Consider the following 16,001-nt stretch of genomic DNA (forward strand, 5'->3'; position numbering starts at 1 on the left):
GAATCAGGGCATGCGATCTAGTAGCTTCCGTGAGTTGCTGGAAGAAAGCCTCATCTACCTCATCCCCCTGGTCTGGTGGTCTATAGCAGACTCCCACCACTACATCACTCTTGTTGCACACACTTCTAAACTTAATGAGGCCTTCTGCATGTACTTCTCCATAGATGGATGGTGCAACCATCAAAGCTTTTTTCTGACAATAGTCCATTTAATTTTGATAGCCCTCTTGGATGACTGGGGGGAGCCGCTCTTCCCATTTGAATTCACAAGTTCAGAGCTGGCATTTTTACAATTATAAAATGAACTTATATTTTACCTTATAGCATAGAATATAGACATTACAAGAAAAGACTGATGCATGCAGCAACTTGGAATATATAACTTTTATAGAGACTAAACACATCCCTACAAGTCTAACGCTTATCTTGAACAATATTACATAGATGAGCTGCTCTGGTTTCCAGCTATGAATTTGTCAGTGCTCAGCTGATGCCAACAGACTTGGCAAGAACTGGTTTACGGCATCACAGGAATTACAAAGTGGACTATGATCAGAAAGTAACCTGAACTGAAGGTGTGCTTGCCACCAGATTTGTGAAATTATTTTTCTATTTTTGTTATTGAATATTAACAGTATAAAACTTCTCAATTGTTACACAAAAAATGAAAGTCGAATATTTGTACCTCAACTATGGTACAATTTAAATTGAGAAATGATTGGACTTCATCTCCCACCCCACACACACCGTAAGTCTTATACTTTCTAAATGTAATTTAATCTCTTCTTCTGTCGTATGGCTGGTGTAGAGCAGCAACTACAATTTCACTTGAAGTTGATCGAGCCAAATGGCTACATCAGGAGTAGCAGAATTTATTGCAGTGATGCCTGCTTCGTATTTATAACTTGGGCAGTAGGTAGTGATGTGTTCAGTGCTCTGTTGTGGGGAACCACTCACACACCGAGGAGTCCTTGATTTTCCATTTGTGCATTAGATGTCCACATCTACCATGGTTGGTTCAAATTTGGTTCCGAGTTGACCAAGATGACCATGGAAGGTCAAACTCAGGAACCTTCTGCGTGGGATCTGGCACAAGGTGCTTATTTTTTAAGTCTTGTTTAACCCAATCTGCTTACCAAGCCTCCTCCTCATCATAGCCTGACTGCATGAGGTTAAGCGAATATTCCCAGAAAGGCTTGGGAGACTTAAGACATTGCGGGAGGGCGTTGTCAAGGTCTTGGTGAATAAGAAGCCATCTGTTTTCACAGGTTCGCTGAGCTTCGTGGAATGTTGCAGCAGTTCTGCGTATCGGTGGGGGAGTGATGTTAGGACAGGTAGCCATGGTGTTGGAGTCAACTTAAGGGTTCCTGTGATGCACGCATCACTGTATTCAGCTGGGCTGCATCCACAAGTCACATGTGGCTGCGTCTGCTCCATACTGGTGCACAACATTCAGCTACTGAATATGCAAGTGCTATTGCAGATGTTTGCAACACTGATGCTGATGCACCCAAGTTGTACCTGCTAGTTTCTGGATTATGTTTGCTCTCATTTTTACCTTTGCAGCTACCTTCTCAAGATGATCATGGAAGGAGATAGTGTGGTCAAGTTTCACTCTGAGATATGTTGGAGTATAATCGTGTTGCACAGTTTTACCACAGAAAGCTACTTTCAATGTGTGTTTGGCACTCTTATTATCTAGATGAAATGTGCTTACTATTGTTTTTCCAGGGTTTGGTTTGAGCCCCCGTTTCTGGAAATACTGTTCCATATTTTGGAGGTCCTCAGTTAATGCTTTCTCAATGTCATGGAGGTTTGATGCTTGGATTGTCATGGCAAGTTCATCTGCATATCTAAATTTTTGTGATTTAGTTGGAGGCATGTCACTTATATAAATATTAAAAAAGGTTGGCAAAAGTACAAAGCCTTGTGGTAGCCCGCTGTTTATGATATGGGATGAGCTGGTCTTATTACCCAGGTACACCCGCAGGCATCTGTTACTCAGCATGGTCTGCAGCAGGCAAAGTGTTTGGTAGCAAGGTATAATTTTATCAGGTTTCAGCATCAGGCCCTTAATCCAATAAGTGTCATATGCAGGTGACAGGTCAACAAATACCACGTCAGTATTTACGTTTTTTTGAGAGCCAGCCTCAATGTGAGTTGTGAGTGCCAGAACTTGGTCACAACAACTACGTTTTGGCCAGAAGCCTGCCTGTTGAACAGGGATAACTGGCTCATTAAAAGGGCATATTCTTTTGAGGATGATACCTTCAAGAAGTTTATAGGTTGTACATAAAAGAGAAATTTGGCTTATAGCTTCCCACTTTCCAGGCTTTGGAATGGCAATTAGCACTGCCACACACCATATTTCAGGGATCCATATTGTCCATAAGGTAACGGAGTGCAATGTTGCTAGTCATTGGAATCCTTTAGGGCTGAGATGGTGGAGGAATTCTGGCGGAATACCATCAGGACCTGCAGCCTTCCCTTTTTTCATTACGGTAAGGCCTTCTTTTACTTCCTCAGTGCTGACAGTGGAAGGTTCTCCTTGGGAGATTGATGCAAGTGTTCAGTGAAGTTGTTGATACACTTCTCTTCTTCTGTATTTATCAAGTGGTCCTTTTGTGTTCTCCACCAGTTTGGAGGCTATTGAGTTTGGCTGGATTTTTAGTGCCTAGCCTCTTGGTCATTGCCAACATGGGTCTCTTGCAACATGAGGATATCAATGTTGTAAGTCTTCAGCAAGTTTCCAAGGTACTCCCATTTTGCTAATGAGAGTCCTTCAATATTAAGTTGAAGGATTCTTATTCCAGGGCCTATTTGGCATGTTGTATGGCCCTGAGGACGAACTTTAGGATTTGCTGCTCTGATGACTGGGAGATCGCTGAGCAATGTTTGGTCGCCAAGTTGATGGCATTCGTTGTGAGTTCTCACTTAACAAAGTTGGCCCTGGGAAGGCTGCTGCCTTCCACCTGACTTAATTCAATTCAACTATTGAAGCGCCTCTTGAATGTGAACCCACAATCTGCTTACAATATCAGTGGCATCAAGGGCCTCTAATGCAAGACTTCTCTGGGTGGTAAAAATATAATATTTTCTTTAAAGTATGACTCTGTACTGAAAGTACTTGTATAAAACAGGTCACTGACTCAGAGCCATCTGGATCGCTTGGTAAATCATAGAATCATAGTACTGGAAGGGATCAAAATGAGCATCTTGTCTGGACCACCTCCAAGTGTTACCCCCATAATTAATTCCTTCCCAACCACAAAAACCTCCTCTATTATATAAAAAAATAAGCAATTTTTATGGAGAAATAAATGACAGAGAATTAATCTCCCAAGGAAGTAATTGTCTAAGAAAGAGATGGGGGTTCCCCTCACTTTTTGGAACCTATATAATTTTGCAGCCTCACTAAAAACAATATGAGAGTAGCATCACTTTGCTACACAATCCCCCCTAAAGCTTCTCTAGAGCTACATCCGGTACTTCTCTCATTTATTTCTACTAACAACCTGTACCACAACTGGGCTTTCTCTCCTTCCCCCATGGCCCAATCTAATCTGGTTGTCTCTGGAACTGAGACTTGAGAATGACAAACTATAGCCCACCTTCCTCTCCTAGCCTGGGTTTACTGAATCAGCTGCAGAAAATAAATATTTCACATATTGGACAGATGAAGGATTTCACACAATTGCAGATTGCTTCCAAGACAACCAGTTCTTGTCACTTGAATGGCTTAAACATAAATGCAATGTTGAAAACAAAGCTTTTTATGTTTCTTCGACTCTATGATTTTATATGTAAAACATTATCCATCTCCCTCTTGTCCCTTCAACCACCAGCAGATATAGAAAAGCTGTTAGCATTAACAAGTAATACAAAACAATTTATAACCTGAATCTATTCTTTCTTCCAGTCAAGATGGGATGAAAAATATCATGCCACTTCACAAGCCTGGAATAAATATTTTGGGATTTGAAATTGCTCTGGTTAGTGCTATAAATCCTCTATATGAAACAAATGTATCCAAATGTAATACAACATTACACGTAGATTACACTGTTCCCCTACTACAATGAACAAAATCTGAATGCGTGTCTCCCAGAATATCCCAAATGCCATCATTCTAAAGTAGTGGGTTTTTTGACTATTTAGTTTTACACAAATCCTTCCTTTGGGCAAAGTTACTTGAGAAGCTAGTAGCAAGTGGGTTCCAGCCACACCCAATCTCTAACAGTATCTTTGTCTTTTTCCAATCAACAGGTCATGATAACAGACATGGTGAATATAGCACATGTAGACAATCTCCTCATTACAAATTTCCATGCTGTGGCCTTTAAAAGCTCACAGTTGAGCAGACTCTCCTTATCTGACTTTTCTTATTCCTCCCCCATAATGCTCAGTGTTATAACTGGCAACTGCACCTCCTCCGGCAAAGCTGCTCCCAACTCTGGAGCAATTCAGCTGTCCTATCTCCACTTGGTCTTCTGTGCTCTGCTCCCCAACCAAATCTTGATCTACATCAAGGGTCCAGTGCTAATTTTTTATAGACCCTCAATGGGCTGGAGCCTGGCAAGCTCAGCAACCACCTCTCTAAGACTGCTCAGGCTACCAGAACAATTGTGAGTGCGCCGGATGGAGCAATGGTGAAGTACTTGATGACTGGGCTTTCTCAGTAGCAAGCCTGCATTTGTGGAATCTTTAACTACCACAGATCAGGGTGACCAGAGATTTCCTGATGTGAGTATGCAATGTGAGATTCATCTATCAGTGAAGACCTTCCCTTAATACAGTGGCTGCAGAATGGTGATGTTTTTCCAGGGGAAGAATAGATGGATGAGATTCAAGGTGCCTAGACACACTAATGATCGGCACATTAAGAACATAGCTGGCTGCTTTCAATGCAGCCCAGGGATTCAGCCCCTCTTCCTGCTTTCTCCTAATTAGAGTACAGCTTTTTGCACTGTCTGAAGATCCTCTCAGATTATTGTATTCAAGGGGGTGGCGAGGATGTGATAGGAAGTTCTGAGGGGCAGTTGGGGCAACTGGTGTCTGTGCTGTCTTAGTGTGAATGTGTGTCCAATAAAGTCTCTCTTGTGTTAAACTGGCATTGTATGAGGCTCACGCTTCTGTAGCAGATCCCATGTTAGGAACAGTCTAACTACCTCTGATCATTCAACATTGTTCTTTCCATTGCCAGCCTTCTAGATTCTAGCCAGCAAGTCGTGAGTTAACTGCTTACCACCCTTTCTCACTCCTGTTTATTTCCTTCTGAGCAACAGACAGACTTTTTTAGTGTTAGGTACACAAACTCAGAGACATTTTTTCTCTACCCTACAGTCTTAATAGCAAACAGTCACTCACTGAGTTCTTGCAGAACTTGTTACTTCCCAGGCCCAGTGGGCTTCAGGACCATGCCCTTCCCTTATGCTTTGCAGATTCTATTACAGGCATCCACTTCAAGAAACGATAAATGTTCTTAAGTGAGTATTAAGTTTGGAAATTCCCTCAGGATTCCTGCCAGTACATGCTGGGGCAGTGAAACTAGACAGGTTCATTTCATTTTTTTTGGTTCTCATGCACCAGCACAAAGATGTTTTGTTTTGAGTTTCCTGTGTTGTAGGGGAATAAAGCTTAAATATTCTGAGGGCATCTCTACTCGTATTGTGTTTTATAACCACACACCCTTTTTTAATTTTACAAACTGTAAATTTTGGGACAGTGTATTTGTGAATTTAATGCTGGTGAAAGAGACCACACTGACAGACCTGGAGATAGGCCCTCTCTATGAAACAAGGACAGCATGGGCAGGAACAATGCAGGCTTTTCCATCCTGCCCTGCCAGTATTTCTCAACTCTGACCTGAGGAGACAGCCATACTCATTCTTTCTTTTACTGCTTCACTGAGACTGCCAAAAGGGGTCCCAGTTAGTGCCACTGTGTAATCCACTCTTCAGTCATTAGATGGTAACAACTTTTAGTCACAGCTCACTGGACCAAGTTGTACTAGTGACCAGAAATGAGCGACTCTGTATCCCAACCACCTTTCCAATTCCAACCATCTGTGATATTAAGAAACAGATCCTGTGTGGTTTTGTTAGTACAAGCCAGGAGGACAAAGAAAGAGGTGTGACACCTATTGTACAATGGCAGCTGAGGTAAATTATCCACTTTTCTCTGGGGTACTATCTGAAAAGACATCTGCTGCTATCTTTAAGTTATAAACCCAGTTCAGATGCCACATTCCTAATTTTACCCAAACTGAATCAATTCTCCTGAAATCTCACATATGTGATCTTTCACTGTGGCAGTGGGGTTATACCCCCAGACCCTACATAATGATACTGAAGTCAACATATATTTTCCATTGCTACCTCTTCACCCACTCTTCCATTGTGTGCTGAATTACCATTGTGCATCTAAACATGATTTCCCTCTTTGATAGTCACTTTTGTTTCTTAGTGCATTTGTGTCTTGCTTAATTGAATATGAGTCAACAATGTGATGGAGCCTAATATCATTGTGGGATGTATTAACAGGAGTGTTGTATGTAAGACACGGGAGGTAATTGTCCCACTCTACTCAGCATGGGTGAGGCCTCAGCTAGAGGACCTCGTCCACTCCTGAGTCCCACATTTTAGCAAAGATGTGGATAAATTGGAGAGAGGCCAGAGGCGAACAACAAAAAATGATAAAAGGTTTAGAAAACCTGACAGATGAGGAAAGATTAAAAATGGGCATGTTCAGTCTTGAGAAAAGAAGACTAAAGGGAAACCTTATGCCAGTCTTCAAATATGTTAAGGGCTGAACAGGGATCAATTGTTCTTCATGTCCTCAAAAGGCAGGACAAGAAGAAATGGGCTTAGTCTTGAGAAGGGAGATTTAGGTTACATGTTAGGAAAATCTTTCTAAGGCTATGACTACACTAGAGAGTTTACAGCGGTGCAGTTGCACTGATGCAGCTATGCCACTGTAAGCTCTCTAATTACTCCAGCCCCTGCGAGCAGCAGTAGCTATGTCAGTGGGAGAGCTTCTGTCCACACCGACACTTCAGTCCACCCAGCCGCTTAAAGTGGCATAAATGATGTCACTCGGGGATGGCCACTGAGCGACGTAACTTATGCCCACGTAAACTGTAGCGTAGCCATAGCCTAACTATATGGATAGTTAAATTCTGCAATAGGCTTCCAAAGGAGGTTGCGGAATCCACATCACTGAAGGGTTTCTAAGATCAGGTTGGACAAACACCTGGCAGGGACAGTCTATGTTTATTCGGTCTTGTCTCAACCCAGGGGGCTGGACTTGATGACCTCTTGAGATCCCTTCCAGCCCTACAGTTCTATGATTCTGTGATTTTAATATTTTAGGCTGTACCTAAAACAAATTGATCAGAATACACTTGAATGTAATGATCAGTGATCTCTCTGTGATAGAGGAAATTAGTCTGTCTAATTTTTGGAAGACAAAGGGAGAGATAAGTTGTAAGCTATTGAACTTTTTGTAACTGCACCATTAATGCCTAATAGCCTTTGGCAGCCATGAAATGCCTTTTTGTATTAGCTAGACCCAGTACTTTGGGGATATGCCTACGTGGCAGAAAGTGATACAGTTGGTGAAACTGTACCTCTGGGAACACATAATAGGATCCTTCCTGTGATATGCAAATCATTCTGCCAGGTTGCTGCATAAACAATTCATGGGAGAGGCAATGAGAGGTAGCTAAATCATTGGATCAAATACTGGAGATAAAATTAATCACTGGAAATGGGGGACATGCATAAAAAGAATGTTTTTGCTTTGCATTTTTTTAAAAAGAGAATTTAAATGTAATTCTACATAATTCTATTCTCAAAGTGTTTAATTGTATTAAAGAGTACATGACACATACTATAGCACAATTGTTACAGCTCAGATTAAAAAACAGCCTATAAATCTAACATATAAGTATAGTTTTCGGCAGAAAAGTGTTTATGAATCTAAGCAAGACTTTTATTGGACAGTCAGGAGTGCCTAACGCATAAGATTACCTTTTAAATAAGCATATTGCACCACAAATGTTAATCTGGTTACTTTTCAGGCAGAAAATTAGCATTGATTATATTTTTTTTAGTAATCTAAGCAATCCTGTCATTCCTATTCTAACCATGAGCAATAATCTCATGAGAAACTGTTCAGAGTCATATGCTGCCCTAGATCAATGTGCAGATATCTTATTGACATTAATGGGAGCTCTGTGCATAGATTTGGTCTGCTTGACTCAGGTTGCTTTATTTAACACTATACAAGAAAAGAATTTCAATTAATCACAGCCATTCCCCCACCCCCCCCAAAAAAATGTTGTTGTTTCACAAATGCCACCCAAATCTTCACTGGCACTGTGTCCAATCATATTACTTTTCCATAGTGGTCCTTCCTTCCAAAAATTAGTCTCCCTTTAGCCATCTCCTGTGCCTGTTGCTCAGCTAAGGCTTTGTCTACACTGAAACCGGAATGACAAAAGTTTTGTCTTTCAGGAGTGTAAAAAACCTACACACCCGAACAACAAAAGTTTTGCTGACAAAAAGCGCCGATGTGAACGGTGCTATGTCGGCAGGAGACCTCTCCTGCCGCCAAAGCTACTGCTGCTCGTTGGGGTTGGAAGATTTTTGTCAATGGGAGAGCTCTCTCCTGCCGACAAACAGCGGCTACACTGCGGCCCCTTTTAGCTGCACGGCTGTAGTGGCACAGCTGTGTCACTAAAAGGTGCCTCGTGTAGACATAACCTAAGATTTTATTCTCTCCCATTAAGTCATCAGAAAGACTCCCTTTGATTTCAATAGGATTTGGATCATGTCCCTAAGATCTTAGAGGGACATGAGTAGAAAACTGAGAAGGCAGCACTGAATTATCATGAGGCAAAGAAAATATTTTTTGTTTATGGTTTTCTTTTATTTTGTCATATAAGGGGAACAACATGCTAGGCAGAGGCATGGCCACATTATAAACAGATCTTGTATCGAGCAAATATGTAAGATTCTCTTCAATGTTTAATCGCTCATAAAAAACTGCCTCAGATTCTCTTCCAACCCGAACAATATCTCTTTGTTAGCAGTTGCTAAGGTATACTATAACAACAGAATGGGAAAATAAAAGGATTTGTCTTTAGACATTTTGAATTTGGATCTTTTTTCAGCCAACTCTCCAAGTATGCTGCAATTAATGAGAGCAGAGAGCAGGTCGTTCTCAGTAAAAGACTCACCAGTTTACACAGGAGGTTCTCAATTAAGTAAGTCACAGTTGCTGTGACATTGATTTTTTTGGAAGCCAGTTGCCAGAAACTGACCACTTTTAGGTTAGTAGTTTCCAGACCTGGTCAGAAAAAAGGTCTGGTATCATGTCTTTGGTTGCTTCAGAAAAGACAGTATTAGAAATCCCATAATGGGTATACTGTATCTCTTAATTTTGTATGGTGCTCAGACACGATGTTGCACTAAACAAATAAATGAACAAGCTCTTAAGGGAAATTCCTATTGAAAATCCCTTTAAATTGTGCTATCTGTTTAATTTTCTCTCCATCGAGCAGTATCAGATGTCAGAACCATTCTTGTTGCAGGGGAAATCAGTGACATAGAATCTTGGTATAGTCTAACTTAAACTGGTTTGTTTCATACTGTATTTATATCCTGTTTCTGGAACAGAGGAAGCTACAGACAGCACACAGACAATCCCCATCTTTCAGGCATCTCAGCCTAAATACCAGTGCCCAGTTCCCAGGGAGCAACTCTGCCCCAAGAATTGACTCTACTTAGACAGATGACGGTAGAGAGTAAACTGCCTTGCACCAAGTTACAGCTCCCCCAAAGAAACACCATCAGAAAACGAAAACCATCACTACCTTTCTACCATGACTGAAATCTTGTTTGCACACTGAGGAAAAACAAATACAAGCCACTGTATCATTGCCACCTGGTGACCACTTCCATAACTATTATTGTGATTTATTGTGTGTCAGAGATGTGCTTTGTAATATACAAGATAGAAAAATGGACAGTCTCTGTTCTGAGGAATTTGTAATCTAAACGACAAATCTACATAAAAAGTAAAATGAAGATTTCTGCAAAAATTAATATTTTGTTTTATAATAAATAAGCATCAATAATAAATATAATAATGATATTAGTGCAAGGTTAAGGTTGCCCAAGTTAGCACTCAGAAGTCAGGAATTGCAAAAGTGAAGGTGGAATGCACATCTCTGACTCTACCTCTTGAGCAGATTTATCAAGATGAAGTCTAATTTTGTGATCACCTATTGTTTCCCAGACAATGCAATTAGGTGTTCTAAAATTTTATTTTGATTTTTACTAATTTTTGTCATTTGTTTTTGTTACACATTTTTACCAGAAATCAGTTGTTTCATTAAGAAATGAGAGAAATACAAAAGTTAAAAACAAACAAACAAATACCCATGCAGGCTTTTATAAATTATTTCATTTATCGTTTGCATCCTAGGTTCCCATATTTAACTAAACACCAAAAAAAAACCTACTTTACCATAGTGCTGTTATGCATGACTAAGAAATAAACTTTAGATACAAGCTGTAATTTACAGCTGACAGAGTGTGAATTTCATTGGAAATCTCTTTAAAGGAAACTTGCAATTTCCCCACCTCTCCCAGTGTTCCTTGAAAAATTATGATCATTGCCTTTTTTGTTGTTGGTTACAGTGAAAACTACAGTCTCTCAATATAATACAGTGGAGGTTGTTATACAGGTGTAGATCAGGGGGCCATGGAGTTAGGCATAATACATACATTAGTATAATATCTCTAGTAGGGCTGTTAAGAGTTTAAAAACATTAATTGTGATTAATTGCGCTGCCAAACAACGATAGAATACCATTTATTTTAAATATTTTTGGATGTTTACTACATTTTCAAATATATTAATTTCAGTTACAACACAGGATACAAAGTGTACAGTGCTCACTTAATATTTATTTTTATTAGAAATATTTGCACTGTAAAAAACAAAAGAAATAGTATTTTTCAATTCACCTAATACAAGTACTGTTGTGCAATCTCTTTATCATGAAAGTTGAACTTACAAATATAGAATTACATACAAAAAAACCTGCATTCAAAAATAAAACAATGTAAACTTTAGAGCCTACAAGTCCACTCAGTCCTACTTCTTGGTCAGCCAATCGCTCAGACAAACAAGATTGGTTACAATTCACAGGAGATAATACTGCCTGCTTCTTGTTTACAGGTGTTCTCACGGCACTGTTGTAGCCAGCATTGCAAGATATTTACATGCCAGATGCACTAAAGATTCATATGTCCCTTCATGCTTCAATCACCATTCCAGAGGACATGGGTCCATGCTGATGATGGGATCTGCTTGATAACGATCCAAAGCAGAGTGGACTGATACATGTTCATTTCCATCAACTGAGTCAGATGCCACCAGCAGAAGGCTGATTTTCTTTTCTGGTGGTTTGGGTTCTGTTGTTTCCGCATCAGAGTGTTGCTCTTTTAAGACTTCTAAAATCTGCTTCACTCCTCGTCCCTGTGATGTTTTGGACGGCACTTCAGATTCTTAAACCTTGAGTCAAGTGCTGTAGCTATTTTTAGAAATCTCACATTGGTACCTTCTTTGTGTTTTGTCAAATCTGCTGTGAAAGTGTGCTTAAAATGAACATTTGCGGGGTCATCATCCAAGACTGCTATAACATGAAATATAAGGCAGAGTGCAGGTAAAACAGAGTAGGAGACATACAATTCTTCCCCGAAGTAGTACAGTCACAAATTTAATTGACGCATTCTTTTTTTAATGAGCATCATCAGCATGGAAGCATGTCCTCTGGAATGGTGGTGGAAGCATGAAGGGGCATACAAATGTTTAGCATATCTGGCATGTAAATACCTTGCAACACCGGCTACAAAAGTGCCATGTGAACACCTGTTCTCACTTTCAGGTGATATTGTTTGTTTTAGCGATTGGCAGAATAAGAAGTAGGACTGAGTCGACTTGTAGCTCTAAAGTTTTATACTGTTTTGTTTTTGAGTGCAGTTATGTAACCAAAAAAACTCTGCATTTGTAAGTTACACTTTCACAATAAAGAGATTGCACTTCAGTACTTGTATGAGGTGAATTGAAAAATACTGTTTCTTTTGTTTATCATTTTTACAGTGCATATATTTTGTAATAAAAAATAATAATATAAAATGAGCACCGTGGACTTTGTATTCTGTGTTGTAATTGAAATCAATATTGAAAATGTAGAAAAAATCCCAACATATTTAATAAATTTCAATTGGTATTCTATTGTTATAAGTGCGATTAATCGCGATTCATTTTTTTAATCGTGACTCATTTTTTTGAGTTAATCACATGAGTTAACTATGATTAATTGACAGCCCTAATCTCTAGAAAAGACTGACAAACAGTGGGAGAAAGAAAGAATTATCCCATTTTTTCTGATGGGGGAACTGAAGTACAGAGATTAAATGACTTGCTCAAGTTCACTCAGGAATTTTAAGGCAGAGCTGGGAATAGAACCCAAATCTCTGGACTGGATTTTAGTCCAGGGCCTTATCCACAAGAGCATCCTTCCACTTCATAGTGAAGAAGAACGGAAGTCCATTATTGGTTTCATGCAAATTACAGTTCCAGCTAGCACAGAAGATGTTTAGTGACGGCAAAGGCCTATTATGTCATCAAGTCTTTCCCGCTCCAAGAAACATTGACACAATAATAAATGTGGACTGTCCAAACCACTCTACTTGCTGCTGTTCCATTTTCACTTTCCTTGACCCAAAGCTCTGTCTCAGAATAGTCCTCTGCTGGAGGTCAAGAGGAAGGCCAGTGAGCTAGGTGAGTTTGGGGAAAACAGCTACACCGCACAGTTTCCTTCCTAGTTGCATCATTTATGTCATATGCATATTCATAGACTGAAGTCAGAATTTGGTCCCAGGAGAGCACTGGTAAAGAAGTTTATTAGATGACAATATAAATTAACAAGTCAAAAGCTATGAAAGTTACCACATTCATAGCTACAGGCCAAATGCTTTATTCATAAAGTTGTAGTGGCATCATTAACAGTATGTTTGTTTAAAAAGTAACTAATATACTGTTTGTGACCCTCATTAATACATGTGTTAAGCAGAGTGTGCTGCTGGTTTACACTGGTTACATTCTGCTTTGTTTTCTTCCAGGCAGATTTCCATTGATTTTTATTGCCGTACCAAATGCTGTTTATGAATATGGGTAACTAATTGACCAAGGTTTCTCACAGTTACTTCTAGACTGGCTGTTCACCCTTCCTGAGTAATGGTTCTTAGGAAGTTTTTGGCTTCACTGTTGATTCCAGGTTTTTCTGGTTGTATCGTGAAGACTGGAAATACTGGATTACAGAAAAAGAAATAAATAATTTGTGTTGTTATTATAAAACATGAATATAGTGCAGTAAATGTACACTGTACTTTACTAAAATAGAGACAGACACTTCTGCCCTGAAGAACTTATAACTCAAATAAGATAAACAAACATGCAAGACAGCACTTCGGGAAAGGGAGAGGATTATCAGAGAAGGGAAGGAGGGTGGATTGCTTGAAGGGAAGGGTGTTGCTGGTTATCACTAATGTTTTTTATATTACAATAGTGTCTAAAGCTTCCAAATGAGACTGAGAACCTGTTGTGCTGGGTGCTGTACAAACACATTGTGAGAGGCTATCCTTCCCCAACAAGTCTAACTCGTTGAGACAGACAAAGGACAAAAGAGAAGACAGAGACACACAGAGGTGAAGTAACTTGCCCAGGTTTGGACAGCAGCTATGTGCTAGAGCTGTGATCAGATTCCTTATCCAGTGTGCTCTCTGGTGGAGTTATTTGGATGAGAGAGGGGCTATTGGCAGCCCCAGGGAAAGTGCCTCAGATGTGAATTCAGGAAGCCAAGAGTGTACAAAAAAGAAAACTGGAAAAATAAATTGAGGGGGATGGGAGGCATGCAGGGAAGGGGTGAGATGGGGAGTAGGGAATATAAAATTGGTGAGGTTATGTAAGGCCTTACAGGTGAAGACAAGGATCCTGAATGGGCTGTGACAAGAGTGGATGGATTCAAAGAGGGTGTGGCATAGGTGAGTGGAAGAGACTCAGAGCTTTTCTTTTAATGGATTTTATCACCAGAAACGTTGACTTAAAAACTATCTCCCAGCATCTCTCTTAGCAGGCTTTGTACGGAGAACATGTGATGCTGTCACATAAAGTTTGGATTGCTATGAACCTGGGGTGGCTGTATTGGCACAGTGACAAAGGCTCAAATGAATTATGCCAAATTAGAACCAAAATAATATCACATGAAACCACCGTGTACTTCTGAGTATGCCACAGATTTTATAGAAAAAAAGTATTTTAGAAATTTTTAAAGAATTTGATTGTCATTTATTAATTCAAACCCCTCTGTCTGTAAAGCCAGGATGCCTTAGATCTAGGAGTTCAATTATACAGGACTTGGAGGCAGAGAGAAATGATAATGAATACATTTTAGAAACCTCTAAAAATTACTTAAATTAGCTTTTCCATACATAATGTTGCTATGTGAAGCTAAGCTATCTCCTAATCTTCCAGGGCGAGAAGCAAGTGCTATGTGTTCACAACTGGAATCTCTCCTTTTCAGTGATGTTAAAACTCCTGTTTCTAGCCCCAATGGGTTGTGAGATACTGGATTATAAATTTGTCACAGGTGCAGGAGTGACTATGGGCAGTTACACATCAGTCCAGTTTAATTTTGTAGGTGTTGGGTGTGGGAGGATTTCACACTGTGTCAAGGTGGGAATAGCAGAAATGTTCTGTGGTAGGTCAAGTTTTTAAAAAAACGGAGTCTGAAACTTTTTTGAAATAGCTGTGGTAAGAATGGATTAATGGACAGAATGTGGTATGATGAGCAAAGGGATGTGATAAGTGCAATTTATTACATAGGGATCCCCACAACTACATATATATATAGAGAGAAAGAATATATCTGATTTTTTTGTATTAAATGGCATTGGTGAAGAGTCTAAACTCAGCTTATCAGTATAATTCAGTCTTTCAAAGGAAGCGGTGAAAGCCATGTTGCTTGAGACATCCCAAGCCAGACTTGAAATGTATTGGGCTATAGGGAACATTGCCCTAGATCATCCCCTCCAGCAGGAAGCCCTGTGAGAAGAGGCTGTGGTGAGGAAATCTCCATGAGGTTCCCTTCATAGAGATTCCCCACCCCCACCCTATGTTATCCTGCCAAGTCAGCACAATTGACCTCTTCCTACAATTCTGGTAGATTCCCAAGAAGCCAGCGCAATCCATTTGGAGGCCCTGGATCTCCAAACTGCTGGTGCCACCACCATTGCTCCCACAGCAACGGAACCAGGCTACCTGGGCGCCCCCTTGAGCACCTTGTTCCCTAGATTACTTCTGCGCCTTGCAGGCAGTGGTCTATGCAGTAAGGATAATACAGTCCTGGGCTGTATTTTTTTCTGACTAATTTCTATCAGGTTGTGGAGAGGCCTCCTCAGGGCCAAGAGGTCAGAGGAAGGTATAGTGATGGCAGCTAAGCCTTCTTTCCATATGAAAAAGAGAGATATGCATCTTGAAGCTCCAGTCTTTGAGAGAACAACCTGGCCAAGTGACAGTGGACTGGACTAGATGACCTGCTAGGCCTTTTCTTTTTAATATTTCTATGGTTTTTTAATATTTCTTAAGTTTTTTATACCTATTTTCTCACTTGCTTTCTTATTTGAAAGTGAGACTATTCAAGTAAGAAAGATTTTTTCCCCAAACATGCCTCTGGTATAGAAGCCTCCAGTCGTACACAATACAGTCATTTCTGTTACTATATTTTATTTCCCCACTGTAAGACAGGGTGCTGTATGTGCTCCCTTTATCGTTTGAAGTATTGATTTGAGGAATGTCATATTTGTAAAAAAAAAAAAAAAGCATTTTGAGGACCTTGGATGAAAAGCAGCATTATATTTTTTAAAA

The 16,001-nt window shown here is 39.9% G+C and overlaps 1 protein-coding gene across 6 annotated transcripts in view; it reads left to right on the plus strand.

Annotated features, from left to right (window-relative positions):
* Positions 1–16,001, plus strand: part of ENOX1 (ecto-NOX disulfide-thiol exchanger 1) — a 508,731-nt gene that overhangs the window by 287,626 nt on the left and 205,104 nt on the right. The window contains exon 1 of one of the 6 annotated variants that reach the window (XM_048851047.2): positions 13,680–13,783. The exons of the other annotated variants lie outside the window; for them this stretch is intronic. The gene's annotated coding sequence lies outside the window, so the exon portion shown is untranslated. Of the gene's footprint in view, positions 1–13,679; positions 13,784–16,001 lie in introns of those variants that run through there. 6 annotated transcript variants of the gene reach the window in all.

The sequence above is a fragment of the Caretta caretta genome, chromosome 1 (assembly GCF_965140235.1).
Source record: "Caretta caretta isolate rCarCar2 chromosome 1, rCarCar1.hap1, whole genome shotgun sequence".
NCBI lineage: Eukaryota > Metazoa > Chordata > Testudines > Cheloniidae > Caretta > Caretta caretta.